General features: G+C 35.5%; 1 protein-coding gene across 4 annotated transcripts in view; it reads right to left on the bottom strand.

The window, feature by feature from the left end:
* TET2 (tet methylcytosine dioxygenase 2) overlaps positions 1-26,407 on the bottom strand; it is a 119,033-nt gene that overhangs the window by 73,732 nt on the left and 18,894 nt on the right. For all 4 annotated transcript variants that reach the window (XR_004903130.1, XR_004903131.1, XM_036025755.1 and 1 more), the window contains exon 2: positions 9,280-9,425. The gene's annotated coding sequence lies outside the window, so the exon portion shown is untranslated. The remainder of the gene's footprint in view (positions 1-9,279; positions 9,426-26,407) is intronic.

Below are 26,407 nucleotides of genomic sequence, written 5' to 3' on the forward strand. Positions count from 1 at the left end.
TTACAAGTTTCCAATAAGCATGTAACTCATGTTATTTAAACTTTACAAAGTACAGGAATGACTAAAGTTCCTCCATTAGGAAATTATTCTGCGTCACTGAGAGCATGTTTTTCCCTATTGACAGCACACCTGATATGTGCTATCTACATCTGTAGCCCTGTATTCATTTGAATAATGAATGCTTAGTATGTACTAAAGATTCAAGATGTTTGTCCAGGAGGGAGAGGGATACTTAAAATATCATAAGGAAACAATGTAATTAGCTTTCTAATAATTATTATAATATGTTTTAGAAACAGAAAAGAAGCTAAATTTTCCTCAAGGAATTGGGCATGACTTTACAGAGGTTGTGTATTTCTTATTAAATGAAAACTTCAATTTTGTCATCATAGTAATTTAAATTGATAAAATTTCTAAGAATTGACTCACTTTGAGAATGTAGAACATAAAAGAAGGAACTTAAACACAAATTATGCAAAAAAACTATATCTTATCTTTAAAAAGTATGAAACTGAATGGAAAGATCTTTTTATTGTATTCTTTTCTATTACTGTTTATCCCCCTTATACTCCACTCCCCTCTGCAATCACCACACTGTTGTCCATGTCCATGAGTCCTTCTTCCATTTTGCTCACTACCTCCACCTCCATAGCTGTCAACCTGCTGAACTATCTGGTTATATACTTACATACTTTCAATAAATGTATAACAAAAGACTATATATTTTTGTCCTAAGTGCAATACATTTAAAAATGCCCAAGTATTCAACTCATTCAACTCTATTCTGCATTCTATGTGGGGAGTTTATTTACCTTCCTCTAAAACTATGTTTTTCCCCTTTTTTAAGTATTTTTACTGATTATGCTATTATAGCTTTCCCAATCCCCCCCCTTTATTCCCCCTCTGCCCTGCCCCCGTCAACCCTCCAGCATCCCCACCCTTAGTTCCCTGTCCATGGGCTGGACATATAAGTTCTTTGATCCTCTGCTTCCTATACCATTTTTATCTCTCCCCATCTATTTTATGCCTACTAATTATGCTTCTTCTTCCTTGTACCTTCCCCTCTCATTCCTCCCTTCCCCCTCCCCTCCCCACTGAAATCCCTCTGTGTGATATCCATTTCTCTGATTCTGTTCCTGTTCTAGCTGTTTGCTTAGTTTGTTTTCATTGTCTGTCTTTTCTTTTAGGCTCATTTGTTGATAGTTATGAGTTTGTTGTCATTTTACTGTTCATATTTTTTATCTTCTTTTTCTTAGATAAGTTCCTTTAACATTTCATAAAATAAGGGCTTGGTGATCATTAACCCCTTTAACTTGACCTTATCTGGGAAGCACTTTATCCACCCTTCCATTCTAAGTAATAGCTTTGCTGGATAGAGTATTCTTGGATGTAGGTCCTTGCCTTTCATGACTTCAACTACTTCTTTCCAGCCCCTTCCTGACTGCTAGGTTTGTTTTGAGAAATCAGGTGACAGTGTTATGGGAACTCCTTTGTAGGTAACTGTCTCCTTACCCCTTGCTTCTTTTAGGATTTTCTCTGTATCTTTAATCTTGGGTAACTTAAAGATGATGTGGACCTCTTTGGGTCCAACTTCTTTGGGACTCTCTGGGATTCCTAGACTTCCTGGAAGTCTATTTCCTTTGCCAGATTGGGGAAGTTTTCCTTCATTATTTGTTCAAATAAGTTTTTAATTTCTTGCTGTTGTTCTCCTTCCGGCACCCCTATGATTTGGATATTGGAATGTTTCAGGTTGTCCCAGAGGTCTGTAAGACTCTCTTCACTGTTTTGAATTTTTGTTTCTTCATTCTGTTCCAATTGGATGTTTATTTTTTCCTTTTGTTCCAAATTGTTGCCTTGAGTCCTGGTTTCCTTCCTGCCACTGTTGATTCTCTGAATATTTTGCTTTATTTCATTTTGGGTATGTTTCATTTGTGTTTTCATTTTTCGACCAAGCTCAATCAGATCTGTGAGCATTTTGATTACCAGGGCTTTAAATTCACCATCGGTTGGTGAATTAGCCATCAGATCGGTTGGCTATCTCTTCATCTCTTAGCTCTCTTTCTGAGGTTTTGCACTGTTCTTTCATTTTGACCATATTTATTTGCCCCAGGCCCCTGATAAGTTTTAAGGGAGTGGGGCCTTAGGTATTCACCCAGGCAGAGCAACCCTCCTTTACAGTGCTGCCTGTGGGGGAGGGACCAGAGAGGGAGCAATGCTGCTCACCTGCACGTCTCTAGCACTTTTCAGTAAACTCTCATGTGAGACTGGGAGTATCTCCCACCGGGGCAACCACTGTAGTCCACAGCCACCTCTGAGTCTCAGTTTCCCTTTAAGTCAGCTCCGCCCAAACAGCCCACCGCTTCAGCACAGCCAGCCCCAGGTGCCCAGTGTGTGGAGTTGCAGCAGTTTTTCTGAGTCAGCCTGTGCTGTCTGCCACCTTACTGGTCTGGTTGTTCTGTTTTTTTTTTCTTTAATTCCTTGGTTGTTGGGAGTTCCATGCAGTTTGATTTTTTGGTGCTTCTGGTTGTTTATTGATTTTAGATTGGTTGTTATCCTCCTTTTGGTTGTTCAAGGAAGCGAAGGGTTTCTACCTATACCTCCATCTTAGTCAGGACTAAAAGCTATGGGTTTTAATACTCACTTTACTGGTTTGGTGAGGGAACCTGGAGCTCTGCAAGCTAGCATGCATTCTCAGCTATGTCCTTATAATATCATAAAGCACCTGGCTAAACATATTGTCTCTCACAAGACCTATATTCTTAAGTAAACTGGCCACTTTCCTCCTTTTACTTGAGAGTAAAAATCAGAACAAAAAAACTGCTGAAAGTTGCACATTTGTTATGCAAAAGGTTGATTAGTAAATTTTTAAAAAATGTGTTCTTTTTCAATAAATAGTTTATAAAATCATCATCAACTAAACTTTCTGGAAGTTTCAAATCATTTATTGAATTCATAACTCACTAAACAAGGTCTGAAGTGTGTTTATTCATCAAAATTGTCATCCAATAGATATCAAATACCCATGACAGCTTTCAATTTCTCTTTTTATAGTAAAACATTTATGTTCACCAATAACACTGGAATTAGAATGCTAAATATATCCCTAAAGTCTCTGAAATAGCCAACAAAAGCACAAATCTCAACTATAATAAATTTAATTTGGGGAGGGTACTTTAGGGAAAAAGAAAACAGTATCAAATGGTACTTAAAAATATTGTAACAACAAATGAGCATCTCTGAGGTTCAAGCTCTGAAATATTGTAACTTTGTATATCAGATTACCATGTGGAGATTACCATAGTTGGAACTCGAAGTTCCAACTATCCCCCCACTCCCCATCTCCCCAACTTAATGGGCAGGTGCTGTATTAATTTTAAGAAGGGACCAGAGGGAACAGAGAAAAATAGAAGATAAAAAGATGACAAAGTGAATTCATTCTTTTGAAGAGTGTGTTTAAGTGTCTACTACATAACCTAATATTGTGCACAGTGTTAGGCAGAGGAAGACACAGCCTTTGTCCTAGGGATGTCTGAGTTTGTAGAGAAAGCAGGAGCACACGACTACAATGAGTGTGATGCTGAGAAACAATGGTGTCACAAATATGAGGCTTCACTGATGAGAAACCTGAGCTGGGTCTTTAAAGAAAAAGGGCAGCTAACCAGGGGAGGAATGATAAGTGCAAAGGCCTAGGATGAGTGAAATAAGTTCTGTTCAAGACCTAGAGTCAGGAATAATTATATCCTATAATCTGAGGAACAATATAATGCCAAGGCAGTTAAAGAATAACCAGGAGCCAGGTGAGAATATCAAGCACAAAATTTGATCTACATCCTATGGGCCAGTGGTGCTTTAAACTGAGTCCTTTATATACCGTAGGTTCACAGAGCTATTCAGGGCCACACTGGCTGAAGACGGGTAAGGAGGTTGTCTAAGCACCCCCACATTGCATTGACCATCTCTACAATGACCACAGAAAAAATTCTAATTGAAATTTAATTCATTTTAATTGAAAAAATTCTGTGGGGTAGAGAGAAGGCATGTCTACCACTTTAACAAAGTTTGACAGCGGGTATCCATCAAAGGGTATTTAAGAAGTAGTGTGCATGGTTAGATTTGTATTAAGAATGAGCACGCTGGAACACATTCAAATGAGCATTAGAAAAAAGGAAGAACAGAAGTAGAGAGAACAGTAAGGACCTCATTAATCCATGGAAAAAGGAAATTCCAAAAAGTAGTATGAAGGATTATGGTGTGGATATGCTGGATTTGTAGGTATGGGTGGGAAAGAAAGGTAGAAGTTCTTGCCGAGTTCAACATTCTCAACAGAGAAAGAAACAAGCTGGCTTGGAGGACTTAAGGAAGGATGTTGTGTGCATGGGTGTGCACAGGTGTATATGTGGAAGGACATTCAAGATCTTGAGAAAATGGTCAAGGTTTTTTTTTAAGTCTCTATAAGACCCCCTCTAAGATTCAAGAACTGTATGTGCCTTGGTTTGAGAATTACAAAATTGTGATACACACATACAATATTAGCTGTATGATCACAGATTCTCCCAGAAACCCATTACTTGTTCTTCTAATTTTCCCAGATTAAAAAAAAGCCAAAATAGCACACTATTTTCACATTTTTAGGAAAAGATTAGGTCGGAGTTAACATCTGTCAAGATGGATAAACTTTTCTAGTACCTTCATTTACATTAAAACTTTCTTTCAGAGTACAAAGTCTATTCACCCAGACTCTCATTTCTGTTTAAAATATCCTATGAGATCAGTGGAGGCAACTGATACTTCACCTTCTGATGGGGAAACTGAAACACAAGAACGGTAAAAATAACTTCCATAGGGTGTATTCTTTTAGCAAGGCTTACTTGTTCGAAACTCAAAATACATGTCACATGCAGACAGGTATCAGTACCAAAAATGCTATAGAGCTATTTTTGAATTTAGGGATTGTCAGAGTTCTCAGGAGAATCCCATGAGAGTGTCAACAGTCATCTGAAATTCAGTCTCTTGGGACATTAAGACTATGAAACCGGTTTGGGACTGAAAATATACATAAGACAGCACATGTAACAGAGGTTTTGTTTTCACACAGTTGAGTCATGGTTGGTGCCATAATGTGGCAAATGAAATGGAGAGAGCAAGGACATGTATACAACTTGTAAATAGAAAAATAAACATTTTCTATTTTAAATACACCTCTTCTTTCTTGCTAGATAATTATAATTTATTAAAAATAAGGGGACATTTATAACCCAATGGGCCACAGAACAGTTTGAAGAGTTCAGTTTAAATAGCACTGCATTATGATTTTTGTTTCAAGTCCTATGACTGAAAAGATAAATTTGATAAGGCTTGTTAGAACAATGACCACTGATCTCAGTTTATAAGATTGATCTTTAAGAAAGCAACATTCAATGTCTTAATTTTAAAGTCTAGGTAGTGATAATAAATTTGAGATAGCAGAAACCACTTTTCTTCTGAAAGATAAGCATTAAAAAAGTACAATGATAGAAATACTTATTCCACCTCAAACTACTACAGAGAAAGAAAGATGGCTTATTTTAAATCAGGAAACATCAACAAAGACTAGATTGGAGACTCTAGGCACATGTAGTAATGACCCTCTTCTCCTCCTACCAATGCTTCTTTGACCCCATCTAAACAAGTTAGATCTGTTTCATGAAAGAGGGTAAAAAAATGTCCCCATTAATTACAGGAACAGCTAAACACAGTGCTAATGGGCATTTCCAAACCTGCTAACTCTATTCTCCACAAGCAAGCTGGCAAAATACAAATCACTAACACTTTTTACAGCCAGCATGGAGAGTGTGGGGAGGAGGCTCTCAAAGTGGAAACCTGAGGCCCGTGAGGGTTTTGCCATTAGCTCATGACATGACCTCAGGCAAGTCATGTTCCACCTCTGGGCACCCTGACTTCCCTATTTCTTTTAGTGCCAACACTTCTCTGGTCATTTTAAAACTCGAAGAGAAACTCTGACTCCTCCTGTATCTCCCGTATGCAAAACCTCAATAAAATCCTAATGATTTTTCCTTAAAAGATATCAAATCTATCTTCCTTTTTCAGTCTCATTTTTATTATAATAATCCTCCTAAATCACAACCTAACCACTTCCCCCATCTCCCTGCTCTTCCAAACTTGTCAAAATAGTATTGTTAAAGACTTGAAATACCTTGTTACTTACTGATTCAATTGTTCCTCAATATTTGTTAGACAGCAAGTAATAATCTTAGGTCTAGCCTCAGGATTTTATAAAATTTGGCTTCACCTGCTTTGCCATCTTCTCTCCCACTCACTACTTACCCACTCTGCACAAGATTGCCTGCCTCTGCCCCACCCCCTGCCATAAGCCCAGCAGACCCCTGCCCTCAAAGCCAACATCCTTATTTCACTTCACCTCATGCTCTCCTCCACCTGCATCTACTGGCATATAGTGTGTGTGTTGTTTGAAAAAATAACTTGAATTAGAACTTTTTCCTTGGAGTTTCTTTTTGAGCATCACTGAGATACAAATGACAAATTGTAAGATCAGTGTATATAAGGTACAATATAATAATTTGATATATACGTTGTAAAAAAACATCCCCCATGAAGTTAATACATTCATCATGTCACATATTTAAACTTTTTTTTTTGGTGAGAACATTTAAGTTCTACTCTCTTAGCAAATTTCAATTATACAATACAGTATTATAATCACATCCTCAGACTTTGTTCATCTTATGACTGAAAGTTTGCACCCTTTTACCAATTACTCACATTCTTTTTATCCTTAAAGATCTAGGCCACAACCTGCCATGTATTTTTGTGGTCTCCTCTAATTGTTGTAGTCTACATGAACTGTGCTATTCCTTGAACGTCCAAAGCTCTTCTCTGTATCACTTGGGTATATAGATACATGTTTATTGGTGGAATATGATTAAGTTCCATAAGATGCTCTGATTTTCTTTGACTCATCTGGAAAACTGTTTACTGTTCTAAGGCTATGTGGCTTTTCTCTTCTACCTGGAATACTCTTTACCATGCAACTTTATGGTTATGTTTCTATTTCTTTTTCACATTTCTAGTCAAAAAATATCATGAGGTCTTTCTTGACTACTTCATCTTTAATCACTACCTCAATATGCCCCCAATTTCTTTTTTCTACTTTAAATTTTTATGCTTAGAACTTCTTGATATTTAACATACTATACATTTTTATTTATTTATCTTGTTTTTGTCTGTCTCCCTCTCTAGATTCTAAGATAAACAATGAAAAGAAAACATTTATATATTTTGCTCACTAATGCATTCTAGTTCCTAAAGAGTGTCTGGTATTTGCTAAATTACTTAAGAAATACTTTTTAGCTAAATTCACTATTAAAAACTGAAAGCAGCATTAATAATAGTAATAACAAAGGCTAGTATAAAATTGAGAACTTACTTACTATGTGCCAGGCCCTGTACATATCATCCACATAATATTATATGATCCCATTATATTAACTGTCACCTATTTGCTAAGTAAAACAAGGCTTAAAGAGGTTAAATAATTTTCCAAAGAACATATAGCTAATAAATGTTACTAAAATACAAGCTCTAGGCTTATTTGCTACTGAAAATAAGTCTTAGACTGAGCTTATCCAACTACAAGAAAGTAAATGCAAACTAAGATATGTTTTGCACACGAGGGCTGCTTGTAAAATCTTATTTTCTTTTTTAACATACAGATAATACTTTAATTTCCTGACCTCATTTCTTGTTGGTAATTTATCTTACACTTTTTCTGTAAACTTCTGCACTTTCCTACTTACCCACCCTCATCTCCAAGAAGAGAAAATCTTAGCACTTTACTAAAGAGATAAAAGTTTCACTTTAAAAATTTCTTTCAGTTCTTAAGGTCAAGTACAGAGCGAGCACTCACAGTCCTCACAGTGAGAGGTGAAGCATCCTCTAAGGGAGGAGGGGAAAAGCAAAGAATGCTTTATTCATAATTACCTAAGATTTTCCAGCATGAGAGGGGAAAGAGGAAGTCTATTTTCAGTGACAATGATTACTCTAAAAACATTAGCATGCAAGGGGAAAATTTTCATTCTGAGAGTTACTACAGTGCTGAGTTCTCTTTCCCTTACTTAAAATTCCCAGGGCAGAGAGGTAATCTAGGCAGAGGCACTTGCCCTGTGTCTCGAAAATGGCAACATCCAGGAATCATGGGAGTTTAACTGGGGACACCCTGGAAAGGATTTCTCAGCACCAGGTCCATCTCTGAAAAGTATCAAGTGGCAGAGTGCATACTTACATCCTCAGAAGTCTGGAGTGAGGGCACAGATTATAGCTATACCTGGGCTTTCTGGGAAACCAAAGCTGAATTACCTGCGAACGGAGTTACAGAAGGAAAAAAAGCCTCATTCTACCTTTTCTCTATCTAACCTCCATTTTCTTGCAAGATCCTCATAATTTTAATTGGATTATAGCAAAGACAAAGCTATATATAGTAGAATTCATTTTAGTGTCCATTTTAAATATTTTGGAATAAAAGTACATTACCTACTTTTACTCATCCACATAAGTGATACTGATCTGATAAATAACCCTTATTTGGGACCTTCATTAGCAGGTCAGTGGCATTCAGAACAAAATTGATCTCTATTAAGATCAACTACAAGAACATGATGTAAAAAGTATTTTGTGTCTCTTTGTGTGAGTCTTCTATGTTTTTTTAAATCGTGTTAAAAAAAAGATCATGTGAAATATGACATTATTTTTCCTAAGTTCTGTCACTTTATACTTTAGTTCTTCACTAGTTCTCTGGAGCCACACTGCCATGAAGCCCAGCTGCCTGGGCTCAGCTGGTGCTCACTTTTCAGTCCGGCAAATGATCACAAATATCATTTTTTGGTCCTCAACAGATTGAGACAAAGTGGCCACAGTGATGTAAAAATGGATGGGAGAAATACGGGGGCAAGCAGTTACAGATATCACATTTCTCCGCGCTTATTGTTATATTTGAATGGTTGTTATCATTTTAAAAGTCACAGACATTGAGAATCTGATGAAAGTCTTTTCTCCAGAAAAATAAAGTATATACACAAAACTCAGCATATGACTTTGGGGAATTCATAGATTTTAACATCTAAGCCATGTGTCTAGATCATAGATAATAAAGGTCATTGAGAGAGTACAGAGTAACTTAGAGTTCAGCTTGGAAGAAACATTTACCACTAAATTGGGGATAAACTTCTCACGCACCAAGCACAAAGACTGTCCCCACTGTCTTACCAGCAGCTCTGTCCCTCACTGCTCCTCCTGGATCATGGCCTGTTAGATGCTGCTGAGCCCATCTCCTGCTTCCAAGCGTGGTAACTCAACAGGAACAAGGGCAAGTAAACAATCTTAAGAGGGTCTGCTACTGAATGTTGGCCAGCCTGGGAAAGACACAGAGTGAATATTTTTAAGTTAGCAAAAAGAAACAAGGCATGCACATCTGGTATGAAAGCTATTACATAGAGTTTAAAAGGTTTAAGATGCCCATAATTGGATATTTCCACTACACCGTTGGCTGCTAAAAAAAAAAAATAGGTTTGGAGGATCTTTCTCAAAGCGGTGAAACTCCCAAATATACCACAATAACATTGTCTAATATTTGTAAAGCCCTTTGCAAGGCCCGAAGCACCTCTGCCTACTTCAGTGCTCCTTATATCTTGATTGTGACAATCAGTCAGGCCTGGGACCCACTGGCTCAGAGTCCTTCATCTGTTTAATCACATGGCTCTCAGCCTTGGTTGCAATGGTATCACATGCATGTGAAGCTGAGGCCTCTTCTCAGAGATTGTGATTTGTTGGACTAAAATGAAGCTTTATTCCCCAGGTTATTCTAAGGTGCAGTCAGGATTGAGAATCATTAATTTAAACCCCTGTACTTGCTGAGATGTAGCACTAACTTAACCAGTAAATAGCAAATGTTTATTCAGAATATTATATCAAGGCAATGTGCTAAGTGAATGGAGAAGGTAAAACATCATAACATGTGACCCCTTCAATTTAACTAGACAAGACTGGACATGTACTTTGAAAATATCACTTACTAAAGTACATAACCAAATATGTATAACCAAAATGCACTGGTCAGAGATGTAGTAAAAATCTTGTAGTTAAAATATCTACCTGCTACAAAAAGTAGAGATTATCATCCATAAAATAAAGGAGGAAATTGAATGCATGGTTTCAGAAAGTCTTCCAAATTCTAAGGGCAGGGTGAAATTCAGAGAAAGACAGAGAGGAACAGGAAGAGAACTCTTTTTGGTCAGAAAGCTGTAAGAATATGTACAGAATATTGAGGGAGAATAAAAAGCCCATTCTGACTAATGGATTTCTATAAGGGGATATTAGAAGAATTTGGACAGGTAGATTTGAGTCAGGACATAAAGAAGATTGGTAAAATGGCTACGGAAGTTGGGCCATTTCTCCAAATATCTGAAAATAGTATCTGGAATAATACTGGAAGCTGTTGAAAGCTGGTGCCCCAGGGGTCTTAGTAAATTTACTGAGTTCTTAGTAAATGTTAGACAAAGTGCTGGATGTATTACATGTGTTACCTCATTTAACACAAACAGCTGGTGAGGCAGTTATTATTGTCCCTATTGTACTGAGAAGAGAGGCCACTTAATGTTCTCAAAGTCACAAAGCTAGAAATAATAAGCTGAGATTGGGGCATACTGTTCCTTTAGAAATAAGGCATCATGTAGGTTTTTAACAATTGAGATATAATTCACATATCATAAAATGCATCCCTTTAAAATATACAATTCAGTATTTTTAATATAGTCAACAAGTTGTGCTATTATTGCCCTACCTAAAATCCAGAACAATCTGATCACTCCTCAGATAAATCCAGTACCCATTTGGAGTCAGTTCTCATTCATCCCTCCTCTAGTTAATTGAATTTCTCTCTCTATGGATTTGCCTATTTTGGATATTTCAAATAAATACAATGCCATAAAATTTGCCTCTTTGTGTCTGGTGTCTTTTACTTAGCATAACGTTTCCAAGGTTCATCTACATGTTAGTGGGTTTACTACTTCCTTTCTTTTTATCAGTGAGTAACATTCCACTGTATAGGTGTATCACATTGTATTATTCATTATGGACATTTGAGGTATTTCTACTTATTGCTATTATACGTAATGCTGCTATGAACATTTATTTACATACAAGTATTTTTTTATTGTGGTAAAATGTGTGTAATATAAGCCATCTTAACCTTATTTTAAGTGTACAGTTCTATGGCATCCATCTATGACAAGTTATTCACCACCCATCTCAAGAACTTCTTCTCAAACTGAAACTCTGTACCCATTAAACAATAACTTCTCATTTCCCCTCCCCAAAGCTCCTGACAGACATGATTATACTTTTTGTCTCTATGAGTTTGATTATTCTATATACCTCGTAAAAGCAGACTCATACAATATTTGTCCTTTTGTGACTAGCTACTTCATTTAGCACATGTCTTTAATACTCTTCCATGTTGTAGCATGTCATAATTTCCTTCCTTTTTTCCTTTTACTTGTATTAGCATTTATTTTATGCTGAATTTACTCCTGCAGCATAACTGTTTGTTTCTTCAGTTTCTTCTGGGATGTTATTTTCTTCTGTGCAACCTCTCCTTCTGGTTCAGAAACAATCTGCTCTCTTTCAATAGGATCATGTCAGTGAGGCAGGGAGAGCCCGTGTAGAGGTTAATCTGCCCATGAGCTCTGTAAGTGCTGTGCCGTATCTTGGGAGCTTTGTTCACCTGGATGCGCTCAATAACCAGAGAATTTATATCTGAACCTTTAAGTTCAGCATTACTTTCTGCATTTTTAAGTGTGTGCAACAAAAATTCAGCAATCTTTTCAGGCCACCAACTCTGTGTCCAGCCCCACAGTTTGGCCTGGGGACACCTACCAACTCCACCATTCTAAGGATAGAATGGCACACACTGCTTTTGTAAAGTGACATCCTGAAGATACTGGTGGCTTTTCAAGTATGCATGACTCTGATGGCCTGGGCAGTTGCATGCATATTCTGAAAGTGAACATGATGATTTGAACCTCTTGATTTGCATGACTTTGTGGGATTTTCTTGGTCAACCATTATCAGAGGTCACCTCTGGACACTTGTGGGAAGAGCTCCATCCTTTTTTAAGACTGAACAGTATTCCATTATACATTACATTTTGTTTATCCATTCATTTGTTGATGGACACTTGGGTTATTTCCACCTTTAAGTTACTGTGAGCTTATAATACCACTTTAAACATGAGCATTCGTAATTACTCTGTGCTTTGTGTGGACACATGTTTTTAATTTTCTTGGGAATAGGAGTCTTAGAAGTAGAATTGCTAGGAAATATGGTAATTCTGTTTAACTTTTGAGAAACTGTCAAACTGTTTTTGCAAAGTGGCTGTACTATTTTACATTTCTATCAGCAACAAATTAGTGTTTCAATTCTCCCATATCCTCACCAACAGTTGTTATTGTCTGTCTTTTTTATTATAACCATCCTAGTGGGTGTGAAGTAGAAGATTTAGTGTTAACATAATATAAGCAAGATATTAACTTCCTGTAGTGGTTCAGATATAAACTGGTAAGAGAATGAGAAGGCTCCAGAGGAAATGAAACACAATGATCAAGTGGAAAAATACTACTGATTGAGAAATGAGTGGACTTTAGTAACATTCTAGATGTAGAAAGAAAAAAAAGATTTAATTATAGTAATAAAGTTTTGAGTTTGCTATCTTGAAAGAATGATGGTATTATCAGAGAAATGGAAAATTCTAGAAAGGAATCTGAAATGACAAAATAAATTCCTGACATGATATATTTGAGGAAGCTATATAATCTAAGTAAATATAATAATTATCAGTCAGGTGAAGTTCAGGAGGTCAGGGTTGGAGACAATGAAATATGTCTTGCTTTTAGGAAGGATTAAAGCAGCATTGGTACCACTGGAAAAGAGTCATTGTCTGTACTTGCTTAGATTCCTAAGGCTGGGTTTAGAAGCTTATGGACCAAACATTCAGGAAGGTGAAGCAACAGAACTACATACTTGCCTTCCTATTTTCTGTTTAAAACTGTAGAACAAAACTTAAACAGTAAAAATTACATATTCTTTACCTTCAGAGTTTTATTGGAACATTAGCTGTCTTTTGAATTGGTGTTAGGTTTCCACCTATACATTGGGGCCTTCAGGACAGTGGTACCCTTGGTACCCTTGGTCAGGATGGTGTGAACAGCTTAGTGGGATGGCCCTCCAAGGGCTGGCACAGGATTGGGAGTCCTAGAGGAAGGAGTGTCACTACAAGCAGCTATCTGGTTGGCTGGGAACCAAGCTGGCAAACTATCAAGGAGAAATGTGAAGTTCCAGTTTTCTATGCCTCAAACAACCCCGTTGTAAAAAGAGGCCATCTGAATAAATAGAATGTACACCTGTAAGAGACCACAGGTCTCTTGTTAGAACACAGTTCCTCAATGGTCACAATCCTGGCTTTGTTCAGTTTTGGAATGTCTCCAATATGATAATATTCGGAAATCAATACTGTGATGACTTGTGAGCTTGAGTACCTGTTTTGAAAGAGAAGTTCAGTGAGACTATTTAGGGTGCGTGCCTATGGTGAATATTTTCAAAGAAGCTGCAGAATATTGACAATTAGCTTATGCATTGAGTTTTCCCTCTGACCTGGAAAACTGAGATTATAAGAAAAAAAAACACTTAGAATGCAAACCAGAATAAACATGGAGGGTAACTGTTGCTGAAGACAAACTAAGATAAGAGGGGGAGAGGGAGAGGGAGGGGGCAGGGAGGGGAAGGGGGAGAGAGACAGACAGATCGATCTAAGAATGAAAACCTGTAAGTTCATTTAATCTTCAATGCTCTTACTCCCACACACATATCCACATTTTTAATTAAATGAAATAAACCTTGCAGTCAAAGTTGCAATCTTACTAAGGCTATGCGGTTTCAAGACAGATTTTTCTTTGTTCTCCTAAATTGAAACCTACTCTGGTATATTTTATCTTCATCAACTCTTCACTGTGTTTTAGAAGGTAATATGTACTTTCTACAATATTTTTCAGAATGTAGATGAAAAACTAAACATAGCTAAGACTTATTGAACATCCTAGCTAGTCATTTAAGCCTCACAACACTACCAGCCATGTCCCTCAGTGCACACTCTGTGGGTGGCAGGCCTCTTGGCTTCCACTGGCTGAGATTCAATAAAGAAAATATTTTATTTTGGTTACCGGTAAGTTATTCTATATTTCAAACCCTAGAACAGATACTTTCTCTCAAAAAGTAAATACAACTTTTCTTTATAAACCAGTCATCCCACCTATCTAGGTATATGTATCCATATGAGCTATATATACACCATGTATAGAAATCTTTCTTCAGGACCTTCAATATATTGTCTGTTCAATAGATGAATCCATCAGTGATCAAAAGTCATTAAATGCCTCTGTTACAAACAGGGGACTGTTATCTTGCTAGATAGAACCCTTACTTTCCCCTGTCTCTTCAAGCTTCAAAACTATAGGTGTTTCCTCCTGTTGTGATGCTGCCTTCACTGCTCCCCAGCTGAGTGTGATCCTCCTCCAGGTCCAAATGGAGTCAGACTAGAGGTCACCAAACAGCAGGTTACTGACCTCGGCAGTATATGCCCAGAAATGGTTTTCCTCCCCTTTTTCCTTCTCTCTCCTTGCGCATGTGCTCTCTCCTTCTCTCTCACACACACAACCCCCACACATATACCCACACCCTCTTTCTGCTAGTAAATGACCCCAACTGAATGGTGCTGCAGGAAAGAGCTGTTTCAGAATGTCAGCTACTTGGCAGCAATGGCTGCTCTATTAATGTTTTTTAAAAAATCACTACAGTAGTCAAAACTCTAAGAAGAAAACTAAAGGAAGTCCTTTTGCATATTTACTCCCTGTACTTTCTAATGCATTTTTCCTTGGTGACCTCAAGGAAAAATTCAGTAAGTGTTTACAGAACAAATTCCACTAAGAAAAAAACAAATATACACCAAACAAGATTCTTTCTAATCAACAGCCCTTATAGAACTATAATTGCCAATGAAAGATGAAATATTAGGCAGCAGTTATAAAATGTTTGGCATAGTGTTTTTGTTGTATAAAGAAATTGTTTAAGAATCAAACATAGAAATGGAGGAGTACAGGTATGAATTCACTTGGCATTGCTTATAGATTATAGATCAACTTCTATATCTTCCAGAAACTAACAAAAAAGGGGGAGGGGCATGAGGAAATAAATATTTTTAAAAACCAAGATGGAAAACCCATATTAGAAGAAAATGTTGAGTAAAAATCACACAGAACAAGCATATATAAATATTTTCATGTGCAACACAAACATCTTTATGACACTCATATACTTGCTAATATGTGACCTCTTTGGTCAGAGACAGGGCAATTACAAACCAGTTGAGATGTGCCCTCAACTGTTTTTTTTTTCAGAGTTTTAACTCTGAAAAGCCAGTACAGAATATGGTTTATTTTTTATCCACTAAAATAGGAAACATAATTCTCTAAAACAAAACTGGCATCCCTTATGTTCAAGGATTTGTGGGATCCCCTCTAGAAACTGCATGTAGTAAAGGAGAAGAAAGGGGTAAAGGAGAAAAAGAGGTAAGGAAAAGTGTGTGTACACTTTTCTGATTTTAATGATTCATCTGCTGTTTCCTTTTTTTCTACAGGGACTGGTGATTATATGATACACAGTAGGGCAATAATTCTACTTGGAACTAAGTTTTGAGATGAATCTCAGAAGCAACTTCTGTCCCATAACTCTAAGAAACCCTTAAGCAAACTAAGGAAGTAGGCAGGTAGAAAAGATAACCAAAATGTAAGTCCATCTCAGGCTCTAATGTTGACACTGTTACTCCATAACTTCATGGCTCTCAGACATGAGGACTGCAGATGCCTATAAAATGTTGAATTGCAGTATCTCTGTCCCAGACAAGGTTCAGTGCTTTATGAGCCTATGACTCAGAGATCTAATTTGATGCAGACAGAAAAAAATACATATATAAGAAAAAGAGGTATTGCACAAATGAATAAAATATAAAAACATGAGCAAAGTTATATTGATAGAAGTATCTCAATTTAAGTTTCACTTAAATACTATTAAAACTTTATAATGAATAATCCTTAAATTGTGATATATAACCATAACTGATAGTCATAATGCTAGTTGTTGATTCCCAAGAAATTTTACAATGTATATTCTATTCCTTTAGATACGGTAATTTCATAAGTGATGTAATGGAATTTTCAGAGTAATGAGGTTGCTACCATGGCTCATTAGACTGAAAGGCTAATTATATCCATTCATAACAGGAATACATTGAGGATTGATAACTTGGCAGACTGTAAGTGCATTTCAAAAAACTGCTTCAAACTATAATATTACCTAGATATTTAAAAAATGAATTTATTTTCCCTATTCTTCAGGAAAATTACTAGGTATATAGTAACCGCACCTTGCCATTTCTATAAGACAGATGGGAAATAAAAGAATACATTTTTAAATTTATTAATTATGATATAAACCATTCAACAGCCCAGATAGTAACTTCATGCAAGAGTGCTTTAAATCATATGAGGTATGTGAGTGAAGGTTTAAAGCTATTACATTAATAACATCAATACAAACATCAAAGGATCAATGAGAAAAATTCTGAGGCTTGATGAGATGGCAAATAGTATGTAAAATGAAATTTTATACTACATATGAGGCTGCCAATATTTGAGTTATTGCTATTTTTAAAAAGCAACATTATTTCAAATATAATACTGTGTACATTTTGCATTCTAAAAATTTAAACAAATCAAATCTTATTACCAATAAAAAGGCAAAGGAGAAAGAAAAACTCCAGAAATTTCCCAAAGATTTTAATTTTACCTTGTTCCTTAAAATGGAACATCATACTGAAAAGATTTCAAAACACACAGAAAAACTCCAGTGTTATGATTACCTGGATTGTTAAAAATAAATTATGCATTTTGCAAAATTGAGTCATTGAAATACTTCTATCATAAAGTATTCTTAAAAACAATTTAGTAAACATCAAGTTAAGACAAATGATGATTCTCTTTCATCCATGAAAACAGGATGTGATAATCAAAATGAGTGATAATCACGAGTGATAATAAAAATATTAACAGCTAGCATGTGAAAACATGGGTTATAGTGCTGCAGGCAGGTCCGAGAGGTCACCTCCAGGCTACATTATCATAGTTGGTGGATCATGGGGAGGGTCAGGGAGTCAGGAGGAGCGAGCCATGGTGGCTTAGGACAGCAGAATTCTCCAGCTGCCTCGGCAATGTTTCAGTAGCCATCAGGATAGCCACACTCACGTCCACCTGCTGGGTATCAGTTCTGGCTGTTTACATGACGCTTACAAGGGATAAAAAAAGGCATTAAGTAAATGTTAAAATTTTTTGCAAATCCACCACTTCTTAGTGGAGAAAATGTAGCTATTAACTTTGGCAATGGCTAGGAAGCAACATCATGGGTAAATCTGATGGAAGGAATGAAAATTAAAGATGAAAGGTTTTTTTTATTTTTCAAGATTAACTATGAAAATTATATAAAATGTTTTATGATAACACTTAAATTATTAAAATATAAAACTATGAAGTTAAACCTTCAAGTAATGACCACAATGGTAGAATTGAAATATATTTCTGCCTAAATAAAGACATTTAGTATAAAAAGCTGTAAATTCAATCATACTTAAGACAAAGAGTCATATAAATGAGAAATCCAAATAGATATTTTAATAACAAAACTTTGACACAATTATTTTTTCATAAAATTATCATTTTCATATTAAACTGGATTTTCATATAGTAATTCCCTGGGTATGCTATACAACTATTGCTACTTAGAAGATAAATGATTCCTTATTAACAAGCATATCATAATAATAAATGGCAGCATAATTTAAAAATATTTGATGCCAAGTTAGAGCTGTAGGAGGTGGTCTGTATAGAAGCATGCTTTTGAAGAATGTTTTAAATCATTTTTTCAACTACAGCTTCTAGGTAAACTATATAAATCTAAAGGGGACAGGAATTTGTTGTTGTCCTCTGTTGAAAGGGATTAAAGTCACCTAGCAATCTCTGTGTTGTAGAAACCAAAATAAGAGTTGGTTGTCTACTACCAGTTCCTCTAATCAGAAGAGTACAAACAAGTAGAGAAGCACTATTAGTGCAGTGGTGCTTTGACACACAGTTTTCACGATATGACAAAGTAAAAATCATCAAGAAATTTCCCAGGAAAAAGAAAGCCTCTAAAAGCATATTAATTGTAACCACATTGAGAGTTTACAGATTGCTCAGAGACACATGCACACTCCAAAAATGCAAATAAGAAAAGACTCAACCAAAGAGCAAATAGATTACAGCTTAGAGAGGGTGGCTGGAAACAAAAAGTTTCTAAAGGTCTTTAAAATACTCCAGGTAAAAATATGAATGAGAATAATAATAAAAATAATAATAATAATAATGTGTAGAACCAGAGACTATTTTTGGACTTACTTTTATAGAGACAAACAAGAAAGTGAAATTTGAGTTATAAAGAATGATAACAGGATAATACTAATTAGAATGTGAAATAGAGTTTGTGATAGTGGTAGGTAATAAAGAATATATTTCAGAAAGCTTTATTTTGTGTCATAATATTTAAGAGTGGAAGAAATAATCTCTGAAATAAACATAACTTTGCTCCCTAGTAAAACAAACCCACTATATGTCTTAAAACAAAAGAACGCAATAATTATAGTACATGTGTGCTATATGTACTATGTGCTCACATATGCAAATATGAGAGCAGAAAAGAACAGGAATGTGAGAATTTGTTTTCCTCTATGTATTAATGACAGGGGTCTCAGAATGTGGGTCAGTATTTTTAGATAGTGAAAGAGTAAATTCACCATTTTCAAATCTTCATTGAGCAAAGTGGAGTTTGGAAATAAAGGAGCCACTGACTCTGCCTTTAGAAAATGATGTCTAGGAAAAGCCCTTTATGCTAACTTGAGTTCACAGGCAATGAAAATCAATATTAAACATCTTGATTCTTCACTGACCCTCAGTGGATGAGAAGCTAAATGAAAACTAGAGTATCTACTCCTTATAGTTGGGAATGTGAAAGTGTCATTTCTAAGAAGATCAACTGTCAGCTGACTGAAAGACATACTTGCTCTAACCTCCAAGAATGAACCAGAAAAACAGAGAATGGAAACAAACAAATGAACACCATTAGTAGATGCCTTATTAGTTTAGCTCAGTGGCCATTAAAAGCTAGATATTTTGCATGTTAGAAAAATCTCTTTCCTTTTGAGAAAAATGAATAAAACTAAAGAACCCAATAGTTAGGCAAACTTAATTGGGTCCCACAAGAAATGCAGCTGCTTTAGAGAACCTTACTGTATGTAGACGGTCCTAACCACTAGACCACCAGGGAACTTCGTATGTAGACGGTCCTATAGTTTGAGGTCAGGCTTCCCCCTACACGTGCCTGCCAGATCACTGCACATAGGTCATCTCCAGAGCCACGAAGGAGGTCATGCTTTATCAGAGAGCACATCAGAGGTGGCATAAATCATCTAAGTGTAATGGCTAACTAAAAATAAGTTTCTACTACAAGTTGGCATTTTGTAAATGAAGATAATATGTATCCTTCATTTTCTGAGCAGTGATGAGGGGGGAAATACATAAAACCAACCAAGACTTTTCATCTTCAACACTGTAGGAAAAGGCACGGGACTGTAGGTACAAGAATTTGGCTTATAGCTTTTGAGGTACCATGGGCACTGGCTCCCTTCTGCATGTGCCCCATCCCCTCCTCCACCAACCTTTCTATGAATGACTGGTGCTAACTGTTCACTGCAAATAAAGTTGTAGGTCAATTATAGGCTATTTCCTTAACCTCAAGTTGGACAATGAGTGACCAAAGAGGATTTGAATTGAGACATTATGGCCACCCATAAGGAAAAGAAGACATTCTTTTATTGTCTTGCTTATCATATTTCTCCAATTGTGTTTTTCCTGTTGTCTTATTTTTTCAATTAATGAACATTATTTTTACAAACAGATGTAGGTTCACTGTACAATTTAGCAAAGTATAGAGAGTGGTCATGTACTTCTGCACACACATATGCACACCTTCTGCATTATCAACATCCCTGACCAGTCAAGCATTTGTTACAGCCAATGAACCTTCATGGATAAATCATTATCACCCAAAGTTTGTACATTCTATGAGTTTTCTTTAGTTTTGACATGTAAAATGACATGTACCCACCACTGTTGTATATTTTAGAATAGTTTCACTGCCCTAAAAATCCTCTGTACTCTGCCTATTCAGTCCTTCCTAACCTTTAATCCCTGGAAACCACTAATCTTGTTACTGTCTTCACAGTTTCACCTTTTCCAGAATGTCATGCAATTGGAATGAAGCTGTATGTAGCTTTTGCAGAATGGCTTACTTCACAATAGTAATATCCATTTAAGGTTCCTCCATATTCTCATGCCTTGGTAGCTTATTTCTTTGTAGTGCTAAATAATACTGCATTGTCTGAATATCACAGTTTATTTACTCATTCACCTACTGAGGATCATCTTTGTTGCTACCAAGTTTTGGCAATTATGAAGGAAGTTGCTATGCACATTGGTGTGCCTTTCTGTGTAGATATTCCTTGTCAACTCTTTTGTGCAACTACCAAGGAGCACAACTGCTGGACTGCATAGTTAGAGTAAGTTTAGTTTTGTAAGAAACTGCCAAACTTTCTTCCAAAGTGGCTGTATCATTTTCCATCCCAACCAACAATGAATGAAGAGTTTCTGTTGCTCCACATCCTCACTAGCATTTGGTATTGTTAGTGTTTTGGATTTTGACCATTCTAATAGGTGCATACTGGAAACTCATTGTTATTTCAATTTGCAATTTGTTAATGACATATGATGTTGAATATCTTTTCAAATGCTTAGTTTTCATCTGTACATTGTCTTTGGTGAGATGTCTATTCAGGTCTTTTGCCCGTTTTTAAAATCAGGTTGTTCATTTTTTATTGCTTTAACAGTTAAATTAGTTCTTTGTATATTTTGAATAAAATCCTTCATTATATCTGTCTTTTGCAAATATTTTCTTCCAGTTTGTAGCTTGTATTCTCAGTTTGTTGACATTGACTTTAGCAGAGAAGTTTTTCATTTTAATGAACTCTAGCTTACATTACCACTTTCATGGATCATGTCTTTGGTGTTTCATCTAAAGAGTCATTGCCATACTGAAGGTCTTCTAGGTTTTCTCCTATGTTATCTTCTAGGAATCTCATAGTTTTGCATTTTACATTTAAGTTCATGGTCCATTTTGTGTTTTTGTGGAAAATGAAAGATCTGTATCTAGATCCACTTTGTTGCATGTGATGACCAGTTGTTTTAGCTCCATTTGTTGAAAAGATTTTGTTCCTAGTCCACGTTTGTCAAACAAACATCGGTCAACTATATTTATATGGGTCTACTTCTGGGCTCTCTATTCTGTTGCACTGATTTATTTCCCTACCCTTTCACTAACACCATACTGTATTGATTGTTGTAGCTTTATAGTAAGACTTCAAGTCAGGTTGTGTCAGCTCACCTTCTTCTCCTTCAATATTGTGTTTAAGTATTGGGTTTTCTGCTTCTCTACTTAAAACTTAAAATCCATTTATTGATAATTATAAAATAACTTGCTTGGATTTTGACTGAAATTGTGTTGGACCTATAAATCAAGTTGGGAAGAAGCGACATCTTAACAATATTAAGACTTCCTATCCATGAACATGGACTATCATTCCATCAATTTAGTTCTTTTCAGTAGCTTTCACCAGCGTTTTGTATTTTCCTCAATGATCTTATACATACATTTTTAGATATACACCTAAGTATCTCATTCTGGGGACTAATATAAATGGTAATGTGTTTTCAATTTCAAATTCTACTAGTTCATTGCTGGTTCATAGGAAAGTAATTGACTTTTATATATTAACCTTGTACACTGCAAGTTTCTATAATTGCTTCTTAGTTGCCGGAGTATTTTTGTTGACTATTTCATATTTTCTACATAGAACATCATGTCATCTGGGAACAAAGAGTTTTATTTCTTCCTTCCCAATCTTTTATTTCCTCTTCTTGTCTTATTGCATTGCCTGGACTTCTAGTACTATGTTGAAAAGCCACAGTGAGAGGGGACATCCCTGTCCTGTCCCCAGTCTTACTGGAAACACTTTGAGTTTCTTATCATTAAATGTGATGGTAGCTGTAAGTTTTTAAAAATAGATGTTGTTTACCAAGTTGAGGAAGTTCCCCCTGTATCCCTAGTTTGCTGAGCTTTTATTTTAAATATTGTTACATTTTGTTAAGTGCTTTTTCTGCATCTATCCTTCTTTAGCCTGTTTAATGTAATCAATTAATTGATTTTTTAAAAAAAAATTTAAATTTATTGTTGTTCAGTTACAGTTGTCCTGCTTTTTCCCCATTGCTCACCCCTGCCCCACTCCCCACCTTTTGAATGTTGAAACAGCCTTGCATACCTGGCATAAATCCTATTTGTCATAGTATATAATTCTTTTTCTATATTGTAGTATTTTATTGGCTAATATTTTGTTGAAGATCTTACAGTTTTCTTGTAATGCCTTTGTATAGCTTTGGTATTGGGTAATGGCCTCAAAGAATAAGTTAGGGAGTATTCTTTCTGCTTCTATTCTCTGAAAGAGATTGCTTTAAATTAGAATATTAAGTGCAAGTTTATAGTAACTTTCTCAATGTGTATGTTGAGAAAGACTTATGTTTTTTTTATCTTTAGACTTTAGTTTTATTTTAAGAGATCATGTTCATTTTCTTCTGTAATAAACTTAAAAGATATCCATCTACCCATTTGGTCAGATTTATTTATTCTTTAGCAATGGAAGCATTAAATGATGGCAGTGTTTAGGCTCAATCTTTAAAAACAATATATTCATTATACTTGGAATTGTTTAGCTTTCTCATGGGAAAAGACGCCCAAACACAAACCTTTACACTATCCCCTAGTATTTCTGTAGCACAATTTTATTAAAAAGTTTAGCTGATAATTGAACAATTTATATGTTGTAGGCAAGGGAGTATCAAGAATGATTAGTGGCCTGTCTGGTAAGTCAAGAGCTATGACTAAAACCTACGGTCTTTTCAAGTCATTGCTAGTTATTATTAAGAAATTATATACTCTATTTTTATAGGCATCGGTAATGTGTTTATGTTTCCATGCATCTACCTTCAGTCAGTACTTTGTGAAATGAAGTCCTGAAGAAGTCTCAAGGTTTTCCTAACCAGTTTTAACCTCTGTTCAATTATAATTCTGTTTATATACATCAGTTTGTTTAGAGAAGGTCTCCTAAAAATATCAGTCTGACTTCAAGAATATCTTAATTTATCACATAATTGATGTCTGATAAATGGACTTTTGCATTAACTGAGTAATAGAGAAAATATGCCAGCAAAAGTCTCTGAATTTCCTAGTCTCATCAACTTTTGCATTCTTGTAGCAAATCTGTCATTTTCAAAACTATACTTTATTTCCTTTACCTACTAAACATGACTCATTATTTTAACTTTTTCAGTAGATTGAATTTTTCTTAAAAGATTAATCCAGAAAATTATCACTCTAGCAAATTGTACACAGTAAATAGCAATTTTATGTACATTTCCTCTAGGAATTAAAAACATGTAAACTTTCATTCTTTGCATTGGCATGCAGGAGTGAACTTCCTCTTAAAAAACAAAATCTATATTCTTAAGAAGATCTGAGAAGCAGGTTCTTTTTTTTTTCTTCATATCATCTATTCTCTGAAGTGATACTTAAATTTGGCTCATGAAACACAACAAGTGTTGGTGAGGATGTGGGGAAAAGGGGACCTCTGTGTACTGCTGATGGAATTGTAAATTGGTACAGCCACTGTGGAAAACACTATGAGCTTCCTCAAAAAATTAAAAACAAAATTATCACATATGATCCAGCAATTTAATCTCTGTGTATTTATCCAAAGAAATCTGAAACACTAATTTGAAAGGACAAAGGTATCCCTATGTTCACTGCAGCTTAATTTACAATAGTCAAGATGTGGAAGCAAGCTGAGTGTCCATCAATAGGTAAATGGATAAAGAAGATGTGGTACATATATACAATGAGTTATTACTCAAGCATACAAAAATGAAATCTTGCCATTTGTGACAACATGGATGGTCCTAGAGGGTATTATGCTAAATGAAATAATCAGAACAAGAGAAATACCATATAATTTCACTTATTTGTGAAATCTAAAAAGCAAAATAAATGAATAAACAAACTCATAGATACAGAGAGGAAACTGATAGTTGTCAGATGGGAAGACAGGTTGGGGGAGGGTGAAAAAGGATGCTTCTTCATCCCTGTGAAGTACAAACTGGCAATTACAACACAGTCACTGGGACGTAAAGTACAGTCAGTATTATTTGAAAACTATGTGTGGTGTCAGGGGGTTACCAGATTTACCAGGGGATCAATTTATATGTTATTTAAGTATTTACCTACTATGCTGTATAGCTGAAACTGATATAGTATTGTATGTCAACAGTTATTGAAAATTTTAATTTTTTTAAAAAATTAAAAAATTTAAAATTGGTTTGGTTTATAGAAATAAGACCAAAGGAATTTCTCTCTTTGCACTGTCAGAGAAGCAATATAATTGTATAACAAGATAGTAGTAGCATAGTCAACTTAGAAAAAAATCTATTAATTGCCCCATCAAGTACATTACCAAATATCTATCATCTATTAGAACACTTTTAATGAATACTTTTTCCTCCCCAAAAGATTCCCTTTTTAAGTTAGGAGAAGAGTTAGTATGTTTCACCTCTTAAGGCCACTAATATTCTCACATTATGAGAAATACTGCAGAAAGTGTAAAGATAATCTATAAGAAACCCTGAATTAAAGCGTCATAGTTCTGAGATGTTTATACAGGCATTTGAATGTAATACTATTTTTTTACCTTGGAAGGAAATAAAAAGGTCACTTACCAAATGCAATGAAACAAATATTTACTTAACATTTGTAGTATGCTGTATTTGAAGTTCAGTGAAATTTAAGAAATGTTATTTTGCCTAAGTCCTTCATTTAATGGATGAAGAAATCCATAGTAAGCATCCTGCCCAGCATCAATCATATCGCAAGTCAAAGATTTCATTTAAAGACGAGAATTTGTTTTTGCAATACCAAATGTGTGCTAATATGTTGGTCTGTCTGAGAAATGCATGGTATGGACATGTGAAGGAGATAAGCCTTGGAAGATCAGAAAACAGACTCCAAAACAGGTAAAGACAAGCATGTGATGATGAATAATGCAATCTGGAGGAAAGATCTAGTCTATTTCTGTAGGTCTATTCTCAGGTGTACATGCTGCAGCCTTACTTTTTAAAGATCCCAGGGACCGCATTGTAGTTTCCACTCTAAATGGGCACATATAACTACTACTGGCAACAAGGACAGACATTCTTTATCAAGAAGCAGTTGCAGCTCGAGAGTTACACCTTGGTAGTGCCAGCATAGTTTAAGAATTTCAGAGGAAACCTCCATAAGTTCTGAGTTTATCTGAAGATTTTTTTGACTTTTGATTTTTAAAAAATTCTCATCTTTCTGCCACTTTTAAAAAAATAGAAAACCAATGAAGGACTCTGGTTTGCCCCCCACCCCCCAATCTGGTTATATAGTTATGTATTATTATGTCAGTACCGTGTATTGCAATGCCTAAATCAGTTCTCTGAATTTAGAAAATTCCTATACTTGGAAAGAAGTAAGGAAAAAATAATCTATCTATTTGTACTTCATTTCACTAGCATCAAGTAAATACCATTTTAGGTTTTTTATGCTACTAAATTTTTGGAATGAGAATTCTCTATAGTATCTGGTTACATCCAACCAATACCAATTGTGGACTTCCAGTGTCCCAGGCACTGTGCTAGATACTGGAGATAACACTCTAAACAAAAGAGAAATAGAGCTCCCAGCCTGGAGCTTACCAATCAAACTCAAAGTCTGCTGGATTTTGAGCCGTTAAGAATATAAACAATAATAACAGTAAGAAAAATACATTCAAAACAAATAAAGAAGGCATTTCAAAGCCAGTAGATACTTACATAGCAAGAGTTATCTACCTATAACTATTTTTCACTATGAAATAAATGCCAAGGATATTCAGGCTCAGAACTAAGGAACTAGTGAATGATGTCTCATCATGACAGTAAACAGTAGGACACATTGAGAATGGTGCTCCTTCTCCTAGTCTAGA

The sequence above is a fragment of the Phyllostomus discolor genome, chromosome 1 (genome assembly GCF_004126475.2).
Source record: "Phyllostomus discolor isolate MPI-MPIP mPhyDis1 chromosome 1, mPhyDis1.pri.v3, whole genome shotgun sequence".
NCBI lineage: Eukaryota > Metazoa > Chordata > Mammalia > Chiroptera > Phyllostomidae > Phyllostomus > Phyllostomus discolor.